The sequence below is a fragment of the Trachemys scripta genome, chromosome 12 (assembly GCF_013100865.1).
Source record: "Trachemys scripta elegans isolate TJP31775 chromosome 12, CAS_Tse_1.0, whole genome shotgun sequence".
NCBI lineage: Eukaryota > Metazoa > Chordata > Testudines > Emydidae > Trachemys > Trachemys scripta.
In genome coordinates, this window is record NC_048309.1 from 20,343,613 (window position 1) to 20,359,510 (window position 15,898).

At 50.4% G+C, this 15,898-nt stretch overlaps 1 protein-coding gene across 2 annotated transcripts in view; it reads right to left on the minus strand.

Annotated features, from left to right (window-relative positions):
- SRC (SRC proto-oncogene, non-receptor tyrosine kinase) overlaps positions 1 to 15,479 on the minus strand; it is a 72,794-nt gene extending 57,315 nt beyond the window's left edge. The window contains exon 1 of one of the 2 annotated variants that reach the window (XM_034786969.1): positions 14,568 to 15,479. The gene's annotated coding sequence lies outside the window, so the exon portion shown is untranslated. The remainder of the gene's footprint in view (positions 1 to 14,567) is intronic. The other variant, XM_034786970.1, reaches the window with a different exon arrangement.
- Positions 15,480 to 15,898: the final 419 nt, after the last annotated feature.

A 15,898-nucleotide genomic window follows, 5' to 3' on the forward strand; every position in this document is an offset into this window, starting at 1 on the left:
CCCCCTCTTTTCCAGCAGGCTTGGCACAGCCTCACTTACACTCACTCTCAGGAAGGGAGAGAGGCTAGAGCACAAGCACGGCAAGCCAACCCAACGCAACATGGCTTTTGCATGCAGACAAAGTCAGCTGCAAGAGGGGACAGTTTGTTGTGCCACTGCCTCACCCCATGCAGTTTCACCCCAGGAAAATTCTGACCAGCTCATTTCCAGCGACAGTCAGAGTGATTGAGATGGAAGAGCCCTATTGGCGCAAGCTAGCCCCTTCCTAGAAGAGAGCATCTCCACTAGCAAGTTGATGCTATGTTTGATCTTAGACAGCTGAAATAAGTCCCATGTACTTCTACCACGCGGTATATTTAAAGCCCTTTGCAAACAAACTGTTTTTGCAAACCACCCCCCCACCCCACCCCTGTGAGGCAGGTGAATATGGCATCCTCCTCCTTTCACAGATGGGGGAAGTGAGGAAGAGGTTTATGGCCTGGTTTAGGACAGGGCTGAGCTCCTGCGGAGACTCACCGTGGCCCATACCGAGCCAGCAGCAGCATCGGAACAAGAAGCCCGACTCCCCACTTCCAGGCCTGTGCTCCGAACACTGGACTTTGCTCCCTCACAGAACGCCACCTCGAAGCTCCAACCATCCCGGAACCTGGGCTCTTTCGAGGTTCAGTCCATTCTTTCCATTAGGTTTTTATGCCACACCCTTTGCTATGGTACCCGATTCCCTTCAGCCTCCACCCGTTTCCATGGGGATCCCACTGGGTGACCAAGGCCCTAGCTAAACTAATAATATTCCCCCTCCCCCAAAGCCCATGGTATCTACAGTGAGGATCCAAGGGGCCTGTGCTCTTTGGTGCGCTCGCTCCTTGTGCATTTCGTGGTTCTCTTTGCTAGAGCCCTGTGCACATATTCATCTCTCCCTTTGCTTCGGCCTCAGAGGAGTCCAATGCTTGATTCCTCTCCCCCCAAGCCGCTTTCTCTCTTCCACTCTCAGGAGTCAGTGTCAGAAACGCTGGAGGGGCGTGTGAGGTGCTGCTGAGAGCTGGGTCAAGAATGGATCCACCCTTGGAGCTCACCTTGACCTGCTGTTGCCTCTCCCCACTTCCCCCCGGGTTTGCATAGGCAAATGCAGCTCGACTGTCAGTGGTAAATTAAAGCTTTCAATGCACAAAGGGACACTTTGTGGGCTAGTCCTGCCAGGCAGCCGGCACCTTCTGTTTCACTTCTGTTTGCTGTGCTGAGCAGCTGTGGTGCTGCACCCATTCCTGCTCCTCTAGGAGTGTTCTCTTGCCCTTCTGGGTAAAGGGTGTTGTGTTGTATTTCCGCTGGTGACTCGTCCTTCCTCACCCCACTATCTCTTGACTGCATGCCAGTGACAAGGTGTATCACTCCTGTTTGGAGCCAGATCTCTCTCTCTGCTCACGTCAGCACAAAACTGCTCAGAGCTCCCTTTGATTCCTGCTAGTTGGCACCTGCGATGGGATATCTTGACCCGATGAACAGAAAACATTCTCCATGCCCCGGAGGGGAATCCAGTATGGGTTCAGAAATCACCTGTCTCTGCAGTGACCTCTATTTGGATCTGTCACCTGCTAACAGTGAATGCAGCACTCTTATAGTGCGGTGCATGTGCAGCACAACAGCTTTGAGATTCTTTGAGTGTTTTCTGCTGATGGAAGAAGAACAGGAGTACTTGTGGCACCTTAGAGACTAACAAATTCATTAGAGCATAAGCTTTCGTGGACTACAGTGGGCTGTAGTCCACGAAAGCTTATGTTCTAATAAATTTGTTAGTCTCTAAGGTGCCACAAGTACTCCTGTTCTTTTTGCGGATACAGACTAACACGGCTGCTACTCTGAAACCTGTCATTCTGCTGATGGGTGGCCTTGCAATCCTTATACAGGGGGGGAAACTTATCTGGGCCAAGGCCACATAGCAGGAGAGGCAAATAGAGAAGTGACTTGCATTAAACCCACGTGACAAGGAGGATGGAGCGCTCTGAGAACAACTTCCCTATAGAATGGAATAATCAATAACCTTACGTCCTTTGGGGATCATCTTTATCACTGCTATGGGTTTTGAAGAGTAATTCCTATAGATCCCTATTGCCTTAATCCCCATTAAATTCTATAGGGCTCTTCCATAAGGGATCAGCACACTTGTGATGTATGTGTTCCCCCATCTCTGGATTCATGTCTCTAAGGGCTGGTCTACACTGGGGGGGGGGGGGGGGGGAAATCGATCTAAGATACGCAACTTCAGCTACGTGAATAGCGTAGCTGAAGTCTAAGTATCTTAGATCGATTTACCTTGGATCCTCACGGTGCGGGATCAAAGACCACGGCTCCCCCGTCGACTCCGCTACCGCCGCTCGCTCCAGTGGAGTTCCAAAGTCGACGGGGAGCGCATTCAGGGATCGATATATCGCGTCTTAACGAGACACGATATATCGATCCCCGATAAATCAATCGCTACTCCCCCATACAGCGGGTAGTCTGGACGTACCCTAAGAGCTGGAGTTGCCAGCAGAGGATTTTTTTGAAGCCTGCAGGAGTTCCTCTCCTTGTCAGACTGGCCTGGCTGGTTTCTGGTATGGAAATGCTTGGGCAGTGACGCCAGCACAGCTGGGGATGGTTAGCACTTGCTCAGACCTGGAACTTCTCTTCTACGTGGCCCTGTTCTTCTTCCCCCTCGAAGGATTCTCCCGCCTGGCTGAGCTGGTATCCTTGCTCTGGCCCAAGGCTTTCAAGCCCACAAAGTGGCTCCAGTGATCACTAGTGTGTCATTCCCTCTTGGCACTTCACCTCTGCTTAAACAGGTAGAGAGCAGCACTTTGGCTGCCCACAGGTAATACCGCGGCTGAGTCACTTCCGCCCTCGTTTGGAGTGTGTGCTCCCCATAGCTCTCAGGTGTAGGGAGGCATCTCAGACTGAAAGCAGACACTTCCCCTGTGGGTTCCTGTCACTGCAGTGGCCTGTCAGTAGCTCTGGGAGAGAGCTTGCTGGCATGTGGGTCTCGGCTCTGTCGAAGCAGCTGCAAGTGGAATTTGCTTCTCTCCTACAGCTGGGAACTAGTTAGCGCTGGAAGGAAGTTTCTGCCTCCAGAACAGAAATCCACTCCCCTCCGCCTAGAAATCAGATTCTAGTTGCTAGGTTGCTCAGGTCAAGCTGTCGTGTTGCATCTCCATGGGCCACATCACCACCCTAAGAAAGGGATGGCTGCAGTTGGTTCTAGGCCCTGGCAAGCTGCCAATATTGCCCCTTACCGTGGGCAAAACTGGGCTCTAGATGGACCATTGGCCATAGTGGGTCAGACGAGACCATTTTATCTACATCTAGGGCCTGATTTTTCAGTGTCTCTTATATCCTATACATCCCTAGCCTCCAGAACACATCAGAGGAGCCAATATCGTACCCAAGTGTAATTAACAGATAAGTCTGGCAACGGATATGGGCGCAGTGAAGATTTGAATGGCCATGCAGTGCAGCACAAAGACCACCGAGTCCCTTAAGTGGCCACTGATTCTTTGCATAGTGATAGCAGAGAGAACACAGATCCTCCAGCTTCAAAAGGACAGGCCTCTGCCACTAAAACTAGGAGGAGAATCTTCACTGGCTGGTGGCAGTGTAAGGTCTATGGCAGAGCTTCGCATATCCAGTTCAGGGCAGTGGTACACAGGCATAACCAGCCAGTTTCAAATCAATATTGTACATGCAGAGAGAGAGAAAGGGAATCAGATCTAGGTATTTGCAGGGGTGCTACTGCACCCCCTGGCTGGAAGTAGTTTCCATTCTATGCAGGGTTTACAGTCTGGTTCAATGGCTCTCAGCACCCCCCCCTCCCCCCCGTACAAATTGTTCCAGCACCACTGGGTATTTGTGTACAAAACTACATAAGCCAAGAATCCCATGGCTGCAGACTTCAAGGGGGTTCCAGGCACGCAAGTGGCTGGGTAAAAGTGAACATCTTGCCCCTGATCTCGTGGTAATATGGAGGCAACATTACAACAAAGACAACACAATGACTGCCTGTTGCAAGGCTGGAGCTAGTGAAATCAACTTGAGGAACAGCATGAGCCAGTGGGTAAGAGACGTAAGTTCTATTCCCAGCACTGCCACCAGCCAGCTGTGCAACCTTGGGCCTCTCTCGGACGCTGCTTCTACGCCCACCTGTTGTTTGTCTTATCGATTTGGATAGTACACTCTTTGGGATTATCACATATGTATTCGTACAGCACCTAGCACAGAAGGCCTGATCTTAGCTGGGGCCTCTAGTCTCCCTGATTTGCATCGTGTTTGTTGCCTATATTTCCCCACATGTGCAGTATTTACTCCCTCAGACGCTGTATCAGGGAGGGAATCTTTTCCTATATTGCAACAATAGCACAGATGGACTTGTCTGAGCTAGCTTTCCTGCCTTGGTGATGAATTGTTTGTTACTGAGACAGGACAACTCAGGTGCGTAGGCCATCCTGGCCCACCAGCACCTGCATCTCTAGCAGATCATGCTTGCTCATAAGATGAGCAAATCAACTTCCTGGTTGCATCAGATTCCTCAGAGCTGCTCTGGCTTAGAGAGCCTTGAATGCTGTACCAGAGTGTGGCCAGGCCAACCTCAGAGTAAGAGACAGTCAGAAAAGCTGAGAGTTCGTTTCTTTTCCTCCCCACCCTTCCTCCAAGACAAGTCAGCTCCATGCACTTCCCAAATGCAAGACACACAGGGCTCCCGTGCCAGCCACAGCTGTGAGTCAGCCAGTAGATGCCGTGGCAGGACCTAAAGGGGATCCAGAGGTTCCAGCAGCACAGGGCTGCCTGGAACTGAAGAGAGGGGAGGGTTTCTCTGAGTGATGTGAGCCGCACTTAACCAGGAGAGCTTTCACCAAACTAGCAATGGCAGCAGCTTGCTACATAGGGGCTGGCAATGTGCTGGAACCCGTGGGGTGATGAGAGTTGCAGTGACAGGCTACAGACATGGCCTCTCTCCCGGACAGTCCCTGTATTTAAGGCTTTCTGCACTAATGGGGCGACATGCTGCGGAGCGCTCACCAGCTAACAGGGCACCAGCGTGGGTGAGGAGTTTGTTAGACCACTCCCAAGCCAATCCCTCAGTTCTACCACAGTGTCTCCTTCCATGTCTGCTGCCTTCGTTCATGGTGTCCATTGTGCCCAGCACAGTCACACCCGCACCTCTTGGGCTTCCAAAAAAACCCTGCTGACCCATGAAGCCATGCATCCTGTTTGCTTTGGAAAAGCAGGCACGGCAGGGCCAAGACCCGCTCTTTGATCTCTGTGCAGCACCATGCAGATAATCTGCAGCCACTCTCCTCCCAGCCTGGAAGTTCTACTGTGCTCTCTGAAGAGAGAAAACTCCCACCTTCCCCCCCATTCATGCCTCACAATTTCAGCCAGTCTCTCAAGGGTGAATACTGCTGCCTCAGTTCTCCCCCACCAGTCTGCAGCTGGGTGACAATGGCTCCTTGCAGGCCAGGAGTTGAGCTGCTCAAGCACTCGGAGGGCTGTGAACGCATTAAGATTTCCATCCCTTCTCGTTTATGCACCGGTATCAGTGATGAGCTCTAATGAGAGCACTTTGCCGCTAGCGCTGCTGAAGGTGAACGAGGGCACCCAGTACTGTTTTGGTGCAGGGCGGACAAAGAGCAGCGTTCATTGGCGTTTCTCAAATACCTACTACAAAAAATAACGCTAATGGGGCTTCCCACTCAGACCTCTAAAGCACAGTTAAAAATTAACCCTTATGGAGAAGTCTATACAATGGCATAGGATTTTCAAACCAGCCTATGCAACCTATAACCGGGATCCAATTTCCTCAGAGTCCACAGGATGGTTCCGGCTCATTTCTGTAGAACCCTGTTGGGTTAATCTCAATCCTCATCACAATCAAGGGGATTTCTCCTTAAGGGAAGGGCCCAACTTATTGCAGTCCCTTACAAGCTCAGGGATAGGAGGAGGGGTGCAACATGAAAGGCAGGCGTGTCAAAAGCAGAGCTGTCTACTCAACCACTGCAAACAGGGTCAAACCTGCCCTCCTGTTCATAGAAATCAGATCTGCTACACCTCTCTGGAGCCAAACACGGCTACAAGCAGCAAGCAGGCTGTACCCACAGGAAACCCTCAGTCCCACTTGCTCAGGGATGTCATTTGCCATCAGGTGCTTCCAGGGCTTCTGCAGTGTCAGAGGATTGCACAGAGGATCATGGTGCAGAGCTGGAATAGGCAGAGGAGGACAATGCTGCACATGGCTGCGTTTCAGCCCCAGTTACCTCAGTACCTCTATCCACCCTCACTCATTCTTTGCTGTAGTTCCAGGTCTCATGAGGAGAACAGATTCCATCCCCCCACAGATGTTATGGAAGGACCCTATGCAATGCCAAGCATTTCTGGAGCTTCGTCAGGAGGCAGCGAAGCATTTCTGAGTTGGCAGGTACTGGCCCTATTTCACAGGTGGGGAATGAGACACAAAGGCTAGGTCTACACTGGGGGGGGAGGGGGCGGTTTGGGAAGAGAAGTCGACCTAAGATATGCAACTTCAGCTACGTGAATAGCGTAGCTGAAGTTGCGTATTTTAGGTCGACTTACCTGGCTGTGAGGATGGCGGCAAGTTGACCGCAGCTGCGCCGCCATCGACTCCGCTTCCGCCTCTTGCTGCAGTGGATTTCCGGAGTCGACGGCAGAGCCATCGGGGATCGATTTTATCGTGTCTTCACTAGACACGATAAGTCGATCCCCAATAGATCGATTGCTACCCGCTGATCCGGCGGGTAGTGAAGACGTGCCCAAAGTGAAGTTAAGTGACTTGGCCACAGTCACAAACCTGATCAGTGTCAGAGTCAGGAATTAGAAGCAAGGTCTCCTGGTCCAGTGTCCCATCCCCCAGAAAATGATCATAGGAAGAGTGAGATTCAAGCCCACCAGGAGGAATTCTACAAATGCTCAAATGCTGTAGCTATTTCTATAAAGTCAATTGGTTTTCTGCCTATTAGAGTTTTTCCTATTGCATTTCCCTGCCACACAGCCAGTCAGGGCTCAAAACACCCAGTACTCAGACAGAAGGGACCATCATGATCATCTAGTCTGACCTCCTGCACATTGTAGACCACATAATCTTGCCTACCCACTTCTGTAACAGACCCCTAACCTCCGGCTGAGTTACTGAAATTCTCAAATCATGGTTTAAAGACTTCAAGTTACACAGAATCCACCATTTACACTAGTTTAAACCAGCAAGTGACCTGTGCCCCATGCTGCAAAGGAAGGAGAAAAAACTCCAGGGTCAAACAGGAGAGAACAGGAATAAAGCAGGGCAGGGACAGGGGCAGATGGGTTTCACTTCTAGTGTATGTTTCATGTCATACAGGCCCAGTTTCATGCTGGCCTGCGTGAGAAGAGGGCATAGCCACGCACAGCAGAACTGAGAATGATTCCACAGTTTGCAGAAGTCGAGGACACATTTCTGCACTCCCCAGTTTTGATTCACAAGAGTTTCAAAGTCGGACAAATGCAAAATAAAACTCAGTTGCAGCTGCTTCACTTCGTTGCTTCCACATTACAGCCACAGACCAGCAGTCATGCAGGGTCAGTGAGAAACCACAAGCTGAGAAGGAGACATGCAGTGTGGAAGCTATTTCTGTAGCGTGCAGTCAGGTTTTCCTCCATTTGTTTGCACAGCACAGCAAACCTCATGCCAGTAAAGTTTACAGTCACGGAAATGAGACCATAATAGGTCAAACATGAGACATGGCTGGGAAATTTAGAGCCAGCCTCCAGGATTTTCCTACAGTAATAGAGGAAAGTCAGGGAGTAATACTGCACAGCAGAAGTCACAAGCAAGAAGAGAAAATGACCCAGCAAAACCCAAGCAGGAGACAAAGTCAGTATCACAAGAGATCAGAACCTTCACCTTTCTCCCACCCAGCTGGAACAGGGGTCAACCCCAAAACAAGCTCCTCCCACAAGGATATCTGAGCACCAGCATGCCTCTCATTGGGAGGCAAGCTGACATTTTCCTTTGCAGTTCCCCTTGGGCAGCACTCCAGGAGCCAGCTATCGTACTGGCCTTGGGGAGAACCATTTACATTACGGAATTTGTAACCTGCAAGGTTAGGGCAGAGAAGCAAGTTGGACTAATCTTTACTGAGCAAGTCCCTGGAGCTAGCCAACCTGGGGAGTGCCCATAACAACAGACATGGCACCAAGGATAGGAGTATCTTCTCTCCCCTCAAAACAACATGAGGACCCCATCTTCATTTATGATTTAGAACAGCTATTCAGGATCCCTCAAGCCCCAGAATCTCTGTCTGCCTCCTACCGCAGTTCATCCCAGAGCGGGAACAGCAGCAAGATCTAGTCGGCTAAGACTGGTCAGACAGACGCAATGGTGATTACAGCTACCTCAGCGCATCTGGTCATGAAACCAAGGGAGATCTGAGCAGAGATGTTCAGACTCTCAGACTTCAAGGAAGGAATCTGGAGGGGGTGGGGGTTCAAATTGGAGGCCAATGTTTTCTCCTCCAGATGCTCAATGGCATTGTGTTTCCTCTCCATATTCTGTTGCCCCAAGCAACTCTGTCCTCAACTAGTCCAAAGAAACCACCTCAAACAATCGACACGGCCAGCTATTCCAGTTCCAGGCTTCCTCAGTTTCTGGCCACTCACTTGGGATAGGTCTCAGGGAGCAGGCTCCCCAAGACCAGTGGTGAGGAGGGAGGAGCCCCAATGTCCTGTATGCAGGATTAGTCTAACCAGACTCCCATTTGGAGCAGGAGTCTCCCCAAGCATGATGTTTTGTAGGTCCCTCCACTGGATAACTGGTCACCTAAATGCCTGATCCTGCAGGGTACTGGGAACCTCCCAACTAGGGGCTCTGTGGAAGCTGAGGGTGCTGAGCATCTTGGCACCCTAGGGCATTGGGACCCCATTCTGCAGAGGCCTCAATAAAAACGGACGCCTGCTTTTCTCTTTCTAGAGTCACAGTTCACTGCATCGGCCCCACCACATGGGGTGGCCACATCCCTGCTTTACGCTAAGCCAGCAACACAGTAACGTTCGCAGCATCACACCCCGGGAGTCAGGAATCTGCCTGGTTTAATTAAAGAGATTTGGCAAATGGAACAAGAGCCAGACAGAAAGCAAGCATGGGCCAGCTGGTTCTCCCAAAGGGGATATTCATGCTTAGCCTTTATCTGCAAAGCACTTCACAAACATTAATGAATTAAATCTCACCGTGCCCCTGGAGCATCCCCATATTACTCCTGGGGAAAGCTGAGGGCAGAGAGGTTATAAATGACCTCCAGAGAATTTGGTGGCAGAGCTGGATTTACATCCCAGGAGTTTCTGGTTCCCAGGCTTGTGCTCAGACCACACTCTCTCAAAATACCTCCCAAGGTTTGTTTTCAAACCACACTTTGAACATCAGAATCTGCAGCCCAGGCACAGTTTGCTGCAGGGTAAAGGCCTGATCCTGAAATAAGATCTTCACAAGTTGATGTCTACGCCTGGGCAGCCCCAATGGAGCGCTGCCTGTTGCAGGATTAGGGCCTTGATGTGGGTCTGGGCATCTAGGTGAACCCCCTGGGGAAAATGCTGTCAGACACAGCTACTAGATGACCTGCAGCTGCATTTCAGAGTTGAATCTCAACTAATTTCTCCCTCCCCCACACAAAAGAAAGAAATCTACATGTGATTTTACTACAGTGCTACGGGCTTACTCTGTTCTTCTATGGAGAGCTCGGAGGCTTCTAGTTATTTTGTGGTTCTGTGCCATTAAAAAAAATTGAAGGCAAGAGAAATTATTTTTGTAAAGTTTGGTTTAAATAGCACCACATACTTTACATTTTTTGCTCCCAGGCAGACTTTTGCTAGCAAATTTCAGCCTGGAGGGATTTTTTTGTTTTGTTTTGTTATGTTAAATGACCCAAAGTTATAAGCCTCAGAAAACAGGGCTTTATTGGAATGGAAACACTGACAATTTTAACTAGAGCAGCATGAATAGCATTAGCAGAGACAGTTATTTCCATGTTAAGTGATTTAAGCTCATATTTCATTTACGAGCATCAACTTAAATGAATCTGCCTCTTCCCTGTTAAAACAAAACACAACACAACTCAGCAACTTGGGTGGAGGTACCTCATGTGCTTGCTTACGGAGGGGAAGGTTTGGGGGCGGGGGGGAGGCAAATGGCCAAAGCAGGGGGGAAGAACTTGTTTCACTCTGGGATGTTCTGCACCAGAGTAAGTGAAATGCATTGGAAGAATTTCCAACTGGGTTCTATGAAACGAGACGCCGCATGTTGAGGAAGTGAGGTCATATGGGAAGTTGTTCCGAGAGATAAAAAGGAGCATGTTAAAAATCAAGCAGTAAGACAGACAGTACAGGAAACAATAGTGGTTTAGATAGGCTTTCAAACGTCCCTAGCAATGCCAAAAACACAGAAATGATGTTGCCCTTTATAGAAATGATGCTGCCTTTTTGTGTTAAGCACTCAGAGGAAGCAGACTAAGAAACTGAAGTCGTCCACTTCAGTCTATGGTTCGCCCCAAACTCCTTTCTCAAAACATTTGCGGGTAATTAAGTGAGACTTGGGCCCAGTGGTTCTATTCTAGATCATGTTCAGAGAGTTTTACCAATGACTTCAAAGTCCAGGCTTAATCCCATCATTAGCCCTAGCTCCCACCAGGAATAGTGCAATCAGAGACTGGGCAGCTCTCAGCCATCCCCCTCCAGCCACACTTCTGCCAATGCACAAATGGGCAGTGACGGCCACAGCTCCTCCAGCTCCAGATGCCACAGAGCAGGTTTCATTCTGCTATTCAGAGGCTGCACAATCAAGTCCAACTGGGGAACCACGTGGTAAGTGGACAAGTGCCCACTAAGGCCTGGTCGGGCCCACTTGGGAAACAAGCGAGGCTTCAGGCATCAAGTGCTGCTGTGGCAGTGACAACAGCATCACGTTCACATGCGATTACATTTCAACACGTGTCCACCAGCAAAGGCCACCACACGCTTCAGTACAAGAGAGTACGTGACTTTGCCTATTAAGCGCAGATTTCATTTCACACGCTCAGACCTTTGAACATACACCCCTTCCCGGGTAAGCAGGCTACAGAAATGAATGAAGCAGCTCCTCTGGTTTGTCTCACCAGCCAAGCTTCCCATACACATTGGTCATTTCTAACTGCATACCCTCTTTCCAGGTCTCAAAAGTGAGACTATCCTCCAGGTCTGTATCTAGGTACTTGCTGCCCCCCCCCCTCCAAAACCCCCAAAGCACACCTGGGCAGTTCATCAAGTTGTAGAGCTACTTTTGAGGCAACTCTCCTGATTCTGCACAGTGCACTGGAGTTTCGCAAGCCCGCCATGCCTGCCCAGTGGAAGACAATCCATCGGTAGGACATACCATATCTTTCTCTTAAGTCCAGCACATAGTCACACACAAATCAGCCTCCTAAAATGTCAGCTGATCCACTATTTCAGCAGCAGCCACAGAGAGAGAGATTCCCCCACCTACCTCCCTTGCTCACAACTTGGAAGCAGATTCCAACTCCAACCTCCCATAGTTCAAAGCAGTTTGGCTCAGGCCATCTTTTTGTTTAACATCATAATCATTAAAGGCCTGAGTGCAGAGTAGCCAAAACTCTCATCAGGCTGGATCCTCAGTTGGTGAAAATGGTATAGCTCCATTGACTTCAATGTCTCCAGAGTTCTAGCTCTGCTTGTTGGGAGATCTTGGGTGAGCCTATGTCACTATAGACCAGCTAAGGATCCGGCCCATTGACTAACAAGTTGTAGGTGCAGAGCAATTCTCAGGACCAAGTCCCCAAACTTAAACATGACATATTTATATTCAATTGACACAGCTTCATCTTCAGATGCCCAATGGTCTGTCTTCTTTTGCACCTCCCCCAATCACAGGTAATGGCATTGGGATCATCAGACATCCCATACATCTTTGGGGGCCCCCATTCAGTAAAGGTGAACTTCATAATGTACTTGAGTGCTTTGATGAATGACGGCCTTAGACATTTATAGAGCTATCACCTGCTGAAGGGGAACTCCAGGCTTGGCAGATAGTTCAAGAATGGCTTTCCAATACAGTATTTGAAAAGAAATAATAATAACAATAAAAAAAACAAGAACTTTGGTTGCTTCTATACTGAAGAAGTTGGTAAGTGGTTACCTGCCCTGGTACTGACCACCATGAAGGCTGTGGTGTAGACAGGATGCAGGCATTTCACCATCATGTCCCCTGATCTAGCTCACAGAGTAGCTGCAAGATGTGCCTGCATTCTGTCCATGCTACAGCTTCCACTCTTGGAAACGCTGGGGCAGGGGTGTGTGTTGACGGTGAGAGGGTGGGGGAGGGGGGAAGAAGGGGGAAATCACCAACAAGCTTCACATGCTTTCCCAGTGTAGGCAAGGTCTTAGACAGCACTTCTTGGAGGTTCTCAAGTTGTTTTACTAGTGTGGGTTGGGTTTGTTATCCCCCCTGCCACCAGCACTTTGTAGGTGGCACAAAGAAGTGCCTCGCCCATGATCCCATAGCAAGCAGGGCTAGAATCCTAGAGACTTCCAAGCAAAGCAGCCAGGTTGAGTTCTCCACCCTGCAGCTCCCACACACAAGCCCGGCATGATGGGGAGCATTCAGAAAGCTAACACTCACTGGCAGCAGACAGGCCTGCCCAAAAAGAAAGCCAACCCACACACCTCCAGGTGAGCATTCTGCCGCATGAGCCAAGAGCAGCTACCTGTTTCAAGCCAGCAGAGGCAAACTTTACCAGGGATGTGTTACATTCTGGGATGACCTAAAATACCCTTCACGGTCTGGTGGGTCACCTGCCATTTAGCTGTTTTGCGGAACAGGTAAAATAGTTAGCCACCTCTTTTGGGGAAGGAGAACACACACACTACAATCACTGACCATCTTGTTTCTTTATGAACAGTAGACTACCGGATGGCTGTTCCTAGTCTATACTAGTACAAAGAAACTGTGGGAGACAATTCTGGGTTCCCAGTGCAGCCTATTCCCCCAAGGGCATTCAGTCACCACAGGCCAAGAAACTAACCAAATGGGCTTCTAAAGCTCTAGGTTTTATAAAAATGGAAACCTATTTGGGAGGGCTTAACATCTGCTGCTCTCTAGGTAAGTACCCCAGCAGAACTAGGGTAAGTCATTGCACAAGTACTCGGGGATAGGGGAGGGGAAGGAATGGGGGAGCGATCCCAGGGTAGAGACAGCAGCAGGTTCTCATTCATTTTTTGCAGAAAGCCGTACAGAAGTTCGCTGGCAGACACCACACAGTACCAGGAACATCCAACGGAAGAGGCACCTCACGCCTTGCCAGGGTCAAGATGTATTAAGCACCTCCTGACTGCCCCTTCCATTAGGTCTACTAACACATCTTCTGCCAACAGGTACAAATAAGTGAACCAAGATGACAGCTGGAATTCTTACAGTGTCTCAGAATGATAAAGCAGAGCATGTGTACCACCCACATTGCATACACCCAGGAGAGCTAGGGAGTAAAACAACAACAAAAGCCAATTGAAGTTTGCCCGCTCTGACCCCAGGTGTTTGGCTTCAGGAGGAGGACTAGGACTCTGTGTCGCTCTAAAGCAGAAGTCGGCCCAATAAAATATATTACCTCAACCACCTTGTGTACCTAGGACTACAGTATTTTGCATGACAGAAACTGATTACTACAGATATAGTATGAATTATAAAACCTAGCGTGTTACTTTCTTTTTTATATTGGTGTTGTACTGATCTGAAGAAGCCGAAGTTACAGGGCTGGTAAGTAATAAACAGCTTTCCAGTCTTCCACAAGATAAACCCTAGTTAAGACAGGGCCAGGTTAGAAGGAAAAAGAGAGAAAGAAAGAAAGAAAAAAAAGTGAGGAGCAGAGATTTTCCTACACTCCCCAAAGTGATGTAAACACACAACCCCCCGAAGAGCACCTACGTGATTAAAAACAAACCACTGAAATGAATATTTAACAAATAGTAAAAGGGAAATGGATCAGAAGACATCAAAGCAGCCGAGTTATTAATATTTCATATTTTGGCCTACATACAGCTCCTGCTCCCTCCCCCCTCTTGCTTCTCCGAGTGGTTTGATTAAATGAACTACAGAAAGTCTTCAGCTAGACAGAGAAGCCCCAACCTGTCAGTCAGCCCTACACCACCACAACAAAAGAAAGTGAGGGGATCTGAACAAGTCCCACATCCCCCGACCGTATCACCCTCCCTTCCCAGCCCCATCAGACAATACCTTTCCCATTTAGCTGCTTCAGCTAATTCATCCTCAGCCGTAAGGAGGCAGCTCCAAGGTGCCACACACAGGGATTGCTGCTGCTGCTGTTGTGTTGTTCAGAGGAGAAGTGTTACGCTCCTGCACAACCCCAGCAGACACCCACACACACCGCCAAGGCAGGAGGTTAACAAAGCTCCGGGTCAGTTTCACCCCCGGCTTAGTCAATATCCCCGAGCGTATCACCAGCCCCTTTCCCTCGGCCAGTCCCTATCGCAGGGCAGGCGGCAGTCGGGCGGTTTCTTACCTTCTCTCTCCGCGGAAAACTCCCAGAGCCAGGCGGCTTCCTCGCTCAGCTCCTTTCTCCCAAGCGCCGCAGCCCCCACATGCAAAGCCCTCGGCGGCTCGCAGGCTCCCCGGCCCCAGCAGTTACACGACTCGCCCGCGCCGCTGCGAGACACCATCGCGGAGCGGCAGAGAGCCGGGCAGCCGCGCCGGGGACACACGGCTCATGGTTGGCGCGCCCAGACAGACACAAAAACCCGGCTCTGGCTTTGTCTCTCTCGGAGGGGGGGGGGGCGGAATTAACCCCCTCGGCTGCTCAGTCCCCCGGCCCCTTCCCGGCGCGGCTGCAACGCTAGCAAATGGCTAGAGAGCCGGATTGTAACTTGGAGCCGTGATGTCAGCAGCGGTTCACGCCCGCCTGCGGCTGAGACACCTTCTCCCCACAGTGATTCATGCTGCTGCCTGCTTGGATTTAGCATCGGGGGCCAGGCGAGGCCAAAGCATTAGCCCCCCCCCCCCCTTTCCTCCAGGTGCCTGCCTGGGCTCGGGCGCTCACGGCCGGGGCGGCTCCTGGTCCAGCCCTGTCCTTCCTCCTCTCGCTGCTGCTACCACCCCAAAGCCTAGCATCGATTCCTATTTATTTGCAAATGCTCCCCTCCCCCAACCCACCCCAAAAGGGGGAATATGGCAGCAAACCGGAAACAGATTAAGGAAAAAGAACCAGCCCTTCCCCCCTAGATATTTTCTTCTTCTTTTTTAATAAGGAAAAAAAAGGCTCCGGGCGCTCTGCCAGCGGCTGGAAACGGGCATAGTCCTGAGCGAAGCTGCGACGTTTGCAAGACGGGGCTTGACGTCGCTTTTCTATGTGGAGAATACGGAGCTCCGGCCCCCTGCCCCCGCCGCAGCTAGATGGGTGGCGAGGCTGGAGCTGCAGCGACGAGGAACAGCCCGCCGAGCTGGGGCGAGCTATGCCCAGCCCTCCAGCCTGCGGGCCATGCAGCCCCCAGAGCAGCTGCATCTCTGCTGGCTCGCCAGGGCTGGAGGGAAACCCCGGTACTGCTCGCCTCCCAGGGTCCGCAGAGTGGAATTATTGTTATTGTTGTTGTTGATTTATTGTACTCTCTTAGCAACTAGGAGACCCCGCCGTCATGGACTGGGGCCCTCATTGCTCTCAGTGCTGGAAAAACAGAACAATGGCTTATGCTCCAATACCTCTGTTAGTCTATAAGGTGCCACAGGACTCTTTGAGCTTTTTACAGAACAAAAAGACTGTCCCTGCCCCAGAGTTTCCCGGTAAATATGAGCTGTGCCAGACTAAACCCATGCAGGAGGCCTGTGTGCTTGCCTCTAGGT